The 9,019-nt window shown below is 38.8% G+C and overlaps 1 protein-coding gene across 1 annotated transcript in view; it reads right to left on the bottom strand.

Annotated features, from left to right (window-relative positions):
* Positions 1-569: 569 nt before the first annotated feature.
* The window catches only part of LOC110451861 (zinc transporter ZIP11-like), a 42,476-nt gene continuing 34,026 nt past the window's right edge, over positions 570-9,019 (bottom strand). The window contains exon 10 of the mRNA XM_021500082.1: positions 570-742. The gene's annotated coding sequence lies outside the window, so the exon portion shown is untranslated. The remainder of the gene's footprint in view (positions 743-9,019) is intronic.

Here is a 9,019-nt window from a genome sequence, read left to right as displayed (position 1 = left end):
GTCAGTTGATACCTTGTTTGTTCTTTGATTCAGGGCCCTAATAACATGGCAGTTATGCTGTGGACCAACTTCGGTCGTAAATTTAAACAAAGGGCCATAACTCTGTATATAGTGACGCACAAGACCTAATTCCAGTGCACTGCACACCTTCTGTGAGTGATCCAGGTATACTTCAAGTTTAATTAAGATAGCTTTAATGGTTTAGAAGTTATGACGTGGACAAACTTCAGAATTAAAATGTGCACTGCACACCTTCTGTGGGTGATGCAGGTATGCTTCAAGTTTGATTGAGATATCTTTAATGGTTTGAAATTTACGGGCAGGACAAGAATTTACTGAAAATGTGCACTTATTTGATCTTTGACCTTGAGGTGAAGGTCACAATGGCCCGGACAAGTCAAATAAGAAGAACCAAAAGAAGAAGAAGAAGAAGAACCAGTACTAATACAATATGTCTCCCTTCATTCGAAGAGGAGACATAATTAAAAGAAGAATTATATTGTTTCTAATCAAATAATTAAGAATCACTTAATATTTTTGTAAGAGATAAGAATTTAAAGCAATTCAAAATACCATATTTTATTATATTGAACAAATTAACATACAGATCAAAATATCACAGTGACATATTCCATAATGAGTCGCACTGAGCTCAAGGCACTTTGTTTGGGATATCTTGATTCCATGCAAAGTTTCTTTGTAGTTTTTTGGTGTCAGCAGTGTAGATGTGGCTTGCTCACTTCTGAAATGACAATGGGAAAAAGTATTACTCATGGTGTAATCAATCAAATATGTCCATTAGATTTTCTTACATATTAGTCATGTTGGAAGTAAAGTCATGGTGTGAACATCACCTACAATATATTTCTAAACACCCCAGCTTTGATGTGTCACTGTGTATATATCACCCATAGTAAACACCACAGTTATGCTATATCATGGTGAACAGATCACCCATAGTAAACACCACATCTATGATATATCATGGTGTACTGATCACCCATAGTAAACACCACAGTTATGATATATCATGGTGAACAGATCCCCCATAGTAAACACCACATCTATGATATATCATGGTTTACTGACCACCCAATGTAAACACCACATCTATGAGGGGTCACTGTGTATATATCACCCATCGTAAACACCACAGCTATGATGTGTCCCTGTGTATATATCACCCATCGTAAACACCACAGTTATGCTATATCATGGTGAACAGATCACCCATAGTAAACACCACAGTTATGATATATCATGGTGAACAGAGTACCCATCGTAAACACCACAGTTATGATATATCATGGAGAACAGATCACCCATAGTAAACACCACAGTGATGGTAAATCATGGTGAACAGATCACCCATAGTAAACACCACATCTATGATATATCATGGTGTACTGACCACCCAATGTAAACACCACATCTATGATGTGTCACTGTGTATATATCACCCATCGTAAACACCACAGCTATGATGTGTCACTGTGTATATATCACCCATCGTAAACACCACAGTTATGATATATCATGGTGAACAGATTACCCATCGTAAACACCACAGTTATGATATATCATGGTGAACAGATCACCCATAGTAAACACCACAGCGATGATATATCATGGTGAACAGATCACCCATAGTAAACACCACAGTTATGATATATCATGGTGAACAGATCACCCATAGTAAACACCACAGTGATGATATATCATGGTGAACAGATCACCCATAGTAAACACCACAGCTATGCTATTTCATGGTGTACTGATCACCCATAGTAAACACCACAGCTATGATATATCATGGTGTACAGAACACCCATAGAAAACACCACAGCTATGATATATCATGGTGTACAGATCACACATAGTAAACACCACAGCTATGATATGTCATGGTGTACAGATCACACATAGTAAACACCACAGCTATGATATATCATGGTGAACAGATCACCCATAGTAAACACCACAGCTATGATATATCATGGTGTACAGATCACACATGAAAAACACCAGGGCTATGATATGATATGGTGAACAGATCACCTTTAAAAAACACCACAGCAATGATATGTCATGGTGTACAGATCGCCCATAGTAAACACCACAGCTATGATATGACATGGTGAACAGATCACCTATACAAAACACCACAGCTATGACATGTCATGGTGTAAAGATCACCCATAGTAAACACCACACCTATGATATGTCATGGTGTACAGAACACCCATAGTAAACACCACAGCTATGACATATCATGGTGTACAGATCACCCATAGTAAACACCACAGCTATGATATATAATGGTGTGCAGATCACCCATAGTAAACACCACAGCTATGATATGATATGGTGAACAGATCACCCATAGTAAACACCACAGCTATGACATGTCGTGGTGTACAGTTCACCCATAAACACCACAGCTATGACATATATGATATATCATGGTGTACAGATCACACATGAAAAACACCAGGGCTATGATATGATATGGTGAACAGATCACCTTTAAAAAACACCACAGCTATGATATAGCATGGTGTACAGATCACCCATAGTAAACACCACAGCTATGATATATAATGGTGTGCAGATCACCCATAGTAAACACCACAGCTATGATATATAATGGTGTGCAGATCACCCATAGTAAACACCACAGCTATGATATATAATGGTGTGCAGATCACCCATAGTAAACACCACAGCTATGATATGATATGGTGAACAGATCACCCATAGTAAACACCACAGCTATGATATATAATGGTGTGCAGATCACCCATAGTAAACACCACAGCTATGGCATGCCATAGTTTCCAGATCACCCATAGCTTACATCACAGCTATGACATGTCATGGTGTACAGAACACCCATAGTAAACACCACAGCTATGGCATGTCATGGTTTACACATCACCCATAGTTTACATCACAGCTATGACATGTCATGGCGTACAGATCACCCATAGTAAACACCACAGCTATGATATGATATGGTAAACACCACAGCTATGACATGTCATGGTGAAAAGATCACACGTAGTTAACACCACAGCTATGATATATCATGGTATAGTAAACACCACACCTATGATATGTCATGGAGTACAGAACACCCATAGTAAACACCACAGCTACGACATGTCATGGTGAAAAGATCACCCGAAGTTAACACCACAGCTATGATATATCATGGTATAGTAAACACCACACCTATGATATGTCATGGAGTACAGAACACCCATAGTAAACACCACAGCTACCACAGCTATGACATATCATGGTGTACAGATCAGCCATAGTAAACACCACAGCTATGAAATATCATGGTGTACAGTTCAGCCATAGTAAACACTACAGGTATAATATATCATGGTGTACAGATCACACAAAGTAAACACCACAGGTATAATATATCATGGTGTACAGATCAGCCATAGTAAACACCACAGCTATGAAATATCATGGTGTACAGTTCAGCCATAGTAAACACTACAGGTATAATATATCATGGTGTACAGATCATACATAGTAAACACCACAGCTATGACATGTCATGGCGTACAGATCACCCATAGTAAACACCACAGCTATGATATATAATGGTGTGCAGATCACCCATAGTAAACACCACAGCTATGACATGTCGTGGTGTACAGTTCACCCATAAACACCACAGCTATGACATATCATGGTGTACCATAGTAAACACCACACCTATGATATGTCATGGAGTACAGAACACCCATAGTAAACACCACAGCTATGACATGTCGTGGTGTACAGTTCACCCATAAACACCACAGCTATGACATATCATGGTGTACAGTTCAGCCATAGTAAACACTACAGGTATAATATATCATGGTGTACAGATCATACATAGTAAACACCACAGCTATGACATGTCATGGCGTACAGTTCACCCATAAACACCACAGCTATGACATATCATGGTGTACAGTTCAGCCATAGTAAACACTACAGGTATAATATATCATGGTGTACAGATCACACAAAGTAAACACCACAGCTATGACATGTCATGGCGTACAGTTCACCCATAAACACCACAGCTATGACATATCATGGTGTACAGTTAAGCCATAGTAAACACCACAGCTATGACATATCATGGTGTACAGTTCAGCCATAGTAAACACTACAGGTATAATATATCATGGTGTACAGATCAGCCATAGTAAACACCACAGCTATGACATGTCATGGCGTACAGATCACCCATAGTAAACACCACAGCTATGATATATCATGACATGGTGAACAGATCACCTATACAAAACAATATCATGGTGAACAGATCACCCATAGTAAACACAACAGCTATGATATATAATGGTGTACAGATCACCCATAGTAAACACCACAGGTATGGTACAGATCACACATAGTAAACACCACAGCTATGATATATCATGACATGGTGAACAGATCACCTATACAAAACACCACAGCTATGACATGTCATGGTGGTGTACAGATCACACATAGTAAACACCACAGCTATGACATATCATGGTGTACAGATCACTATAGTAAACACCACAGGTATAATATATCATGGTGTACAGATCAGCCATAGTAAACACCACAGCTATGACATGTCATGGTGAAAAGATCACCCGTAGTTAACACCACAGCTATGACATGTCATGGTGTACAGATCACACATAGTAAACACCACAGGTATGATATATCATGGTGTACAGAACACCCATAGTAAACACCACAGCTATGACATGTCATGGTGAAAAGATCACCCGAAGTTAACACCACAGCTATGATATATCATGGTGAACAGATCACCCATAGTAAACACAACAGCTATGATATATAATGGTGTACAGATCACAGCTATGATATATAATGGTGTACAGATCACCCATAGTAAACACCACAGCTATGACATGTCATGGTGTACAGATAACACATAGTAAACACCACAGCTATGATATGTCATGGGGTACAGATCACACATAGTAAACACCACAGCTATGATATGTCATGGTGAAAAGATCACCCGTAGTTAACACCACAGCTATGACATGTCATGGTGTACAGATCACACATAGTAAACACCACAGCTATGATATATCATGGTGTACAGATCACACATAGTAAACACCACAGCTATGATATGATATGGTGAACAGATCACCCAACACCACAGCTATGATATATAATGGTGTACAGATCACACATAGTAAACACCACAGCTATGATATGTCATGGGGTACAGATCACACATAGTAAACACCACAGCTATGATATGATATGGTGAACAGATCACCCAACACCACAGCTATGATATATAATGGTGTACAGATCACAGCTATGATATATAATGGTGTACAGATCACACATAGTAAACACCACAGCTATGATATGATATGGTGAACCGATCACCCATAGTAAACACCACAGCTATGATATGATATGGTGAACCGATCACCCATAGTAAACACCACAGCTATGATATGATATGGTGAACAGATCACCACATAGTAAACACCACAGCTATGATATGTCATGGGGTACAGATCACACATAGTAAACACCACAGCTATGATATGATATGGTGAACCGATCACCTTTAAAAAACACCACAGCAATGATATGTCATGGTGTACAGATCGCCCATAGTAAACACCACAGCTATGATATGACATGGTGAACAGATCACCTATACAAAACACCACAGCTATGACATGTCATGGTGTAAAGATCACCCATAGTAAACACCACAGCTATGATATATAATGGTGTACAGATCACACATAGTAAACACCACAGCTATGATATATCATGGTGTACAGATCACCCATAGCAAACACCACAGCTATGATATGTCATGGTGTACAGATCACAGCTGTGATATATCATGGTGTACAGATCACAGCTATGATATGTCATGGTGTACAGATCACCCATAGTAAACACAGCAGCTATGATATATCATGGTGTACAGATCACACATGAAAAACACCACAGCTATGATATGATATGGTGAACAGATCACCCAACACCACAGCTATGATATATAATGGTGTACAGATCACAGCTATGATATATAATGGTGTACAGATCACACATAGTAAACACCACAGCTATGATATGATATGGTGAACAGATCACCTTTAAAAAACACCACAGCAATGATATGTCATGGTGTACAGATCGCCCATAGTAAACACCTATGATATGTCATGGTGTACAGATCACCCATAAACACCACAGCTATGATATATAATGGTGAACAGATCACCCATAGTTAACACCACAGCTATGATATATAATGGTGTACAGATCACACATAGTAAACACCACAGCTATGATATGATATGGTGAACCGATCACCCATAGTAAACACCACAGCTATGATATGATATGGTGAACCGATCACCTTTAAAAAACACCACAGCAATGATATGTCATGGTGTACAGATCGCCCATAGTAAACACCACAGCTATGATATGACATGGTGAACAGATCACCTATACAAAACACCACAGCTATGACATGTCATGGTGTAAAGATCACCCATAGTAAACACCACAGCTATGATATGATATGGTGAACCGATCACCCATAGTAAACACCACAGCTATGATATGACATGGTGAACAGATCACCTATACAAAACACCACAGCTATGACATGTCATGGTGTAAAGATCACCCATAGTAAACACCACAGCTATGATATGTCATGGTGAAAAGATCACCCATAGTTAACACCACAGCTATGACATGTCATGGTGTACAGATCACACATAGTAAACACCACCTTGGTAAAAACCACAGCTATTGTGTATCATGGTATAGTGTCATGGTGTACAGATCACAGCTATGATATATCATGGTGCACAGATCACAGCTATGGTATATCATGGTGTACAGATCACAGCTATGATATGTCATGGTGTACAGATCACCCATAGTAAACACAGCAGCTATGATATATCATGGTGTACAGATCACACATGAAAAACACCACAGCTATGATATGATATGGTGAACAGATCACCTTTAAAAAACACCACAGCAATGATATGTCATGGTGTACAGATCGCCCATAGTAAACACCTATGATATGTCATGGTGTACAGATCACCCATAGTAAACACCCATAGTAAACACCACAGCTATGATATATCATGTTGAACAGATCTCCCATAGTAAACACCACAGCTATGATATGTCATGGGGTACAGATCACAGCTATGAGATATCATGGTGTACAGATCACAGCTATGATATATCATGGTGCACAGATCACAGCTATGATATATCATGGTGTACAGATCACAGCTATGATATATTATGGTGTACAGATCACCCATAGTAAACACCACAGCAATGACATGCCATGGTTTACAGATCACCCATAGTAAACACCACAGCTATGAAATGTCATGGTGTACAGATCACTCATAGTAAACACAACAGCTATGATATATCATGGTGTACAGATCACACATAGTAAACACCACAGCTATTGTGTATCATGGTATAGTGTCATGGTGTACAGATCACCCATAGTAAATACCACAGCTATTGTGTATCATGGTATAGACAAGAACATCATACCTTTACTTTTGACCTTTTCCTTCAAACACTCCATGTAGCATATTTCTATATATATGTCGATATATATTTTTGTATGATATTGCTTGCAATAATGAATCTTCATTTGTTCTGTATCTCATAAAATACCAATCATTTTGACTTGATGACAAATTGGTTATGGCATATGATACAAACATACGTGGTGATAAACCTATACATGGTCACTTTATTATTTTGACGTCAGTTTGCAACACTCCTACACTCGAGCAACAGATTAAGGAAAGGGGAGAGAGCACAGTGTATATAGGAATGGAGAGATGTGGGAACGAGGGAGAGACATAAGGACAATGGGAATGAAGAAATAGAGGAGAATGGAGTAGGAAGGAAACATAGGGATGATACAAATGGAGAGATGTAAGATAGAGGAAGATTGGGGTAGGGAAGAGACAACAGGATTATGGAAATGGAGAGATGTAAGATAGAGGAAGATTGGGGTAGGGAAGAGACAACAGGATTATGGAAATGGAGAGATGTAAGATAGAGGAAGATTGGGGTAGGGAAGAGACAACAGGATTATGGAAATGGAGAGATGTAAGATAGAGGAAGATTGGGGTAGGGAAGAGACAACAGGATTATGGAAATGGAGAGATGTTGGAAAGAGGAGGTTGGGTAGGGGACAGAAAAAGGGAGAATGGGAATGGACAGATGTTGGATAAAGGGGTGGTATTGAGGGGGAGATATAAGGACAATGAGGATTAAGGGTTATGGAAAGGGGGCAATGAGGTTAGGGAAGATACAGGAAAAAATTGGCATAGAAAGGAATAAAGAAGGATGAGGGTGTAAGGGAAAGAAAATATTAGGGAAAGGGTGAAGTAACAAAAAGAAGGGGATGGAGAGATAGAGAGAAAGATAGAAAATAAAGGGATTGTAAAAGAATGATAAAGGAATAGGTAGAAGGGAGATATAGGGATTCCCAGAGGGAATGAACGTGATAGAAGGATGATAATGAGGTGGGGAAAAAGAAGTGAGGATCGAGATTTTTTTAGCATGGTAAAAGATAACTGATTTACAAAATCTGATTGAATTGGGAACCATTCCCATAATGTGCCAGTTTGAAAAAGAGCATGAGTTGTGGGCTGAGGATACCATGGCAACATGAATCATCTTCACATTTATCAAGTAAAGAATCTACTACCTGTTCTAAAGGATACTGTCACTGTGGTTGAATAAAAACTGAATCTCTATCACAAAAATAAAACACCTAACAAAATATATCCTGTATACAATTATCAACACCAATAAACATAAGAAACATGCAATGTGGGTGAAAAGAATGGGATACTGATGATGGTGACAGAATAGGGATAATATACTGTTTATGGTAACAGAATAGGGATGATATACTGTT

This window comes from Mizuhopecten yessoensis, unplaced genomic scaffold, assembly GCF_002113885.1.
Source record: "Mizuhopecten yessoensis strain PY_sf001 unplaced genomic scaffold, ASM211388v2 scaffold6217, whole genome shotgun sequence".
NCBI classification, from domain to species: domain Eukaryota; kingdom Metazoa; phylum Mollusca; class Bivalvia; order Pectinida; family Pectinidae; genus Mizuhopecten; species Mizuhopecten yessoensis.
Note: the sequence above shows the minus strand (reverse complement) of the source record. Positions and strands in the feature narration are given on the sequence as shown.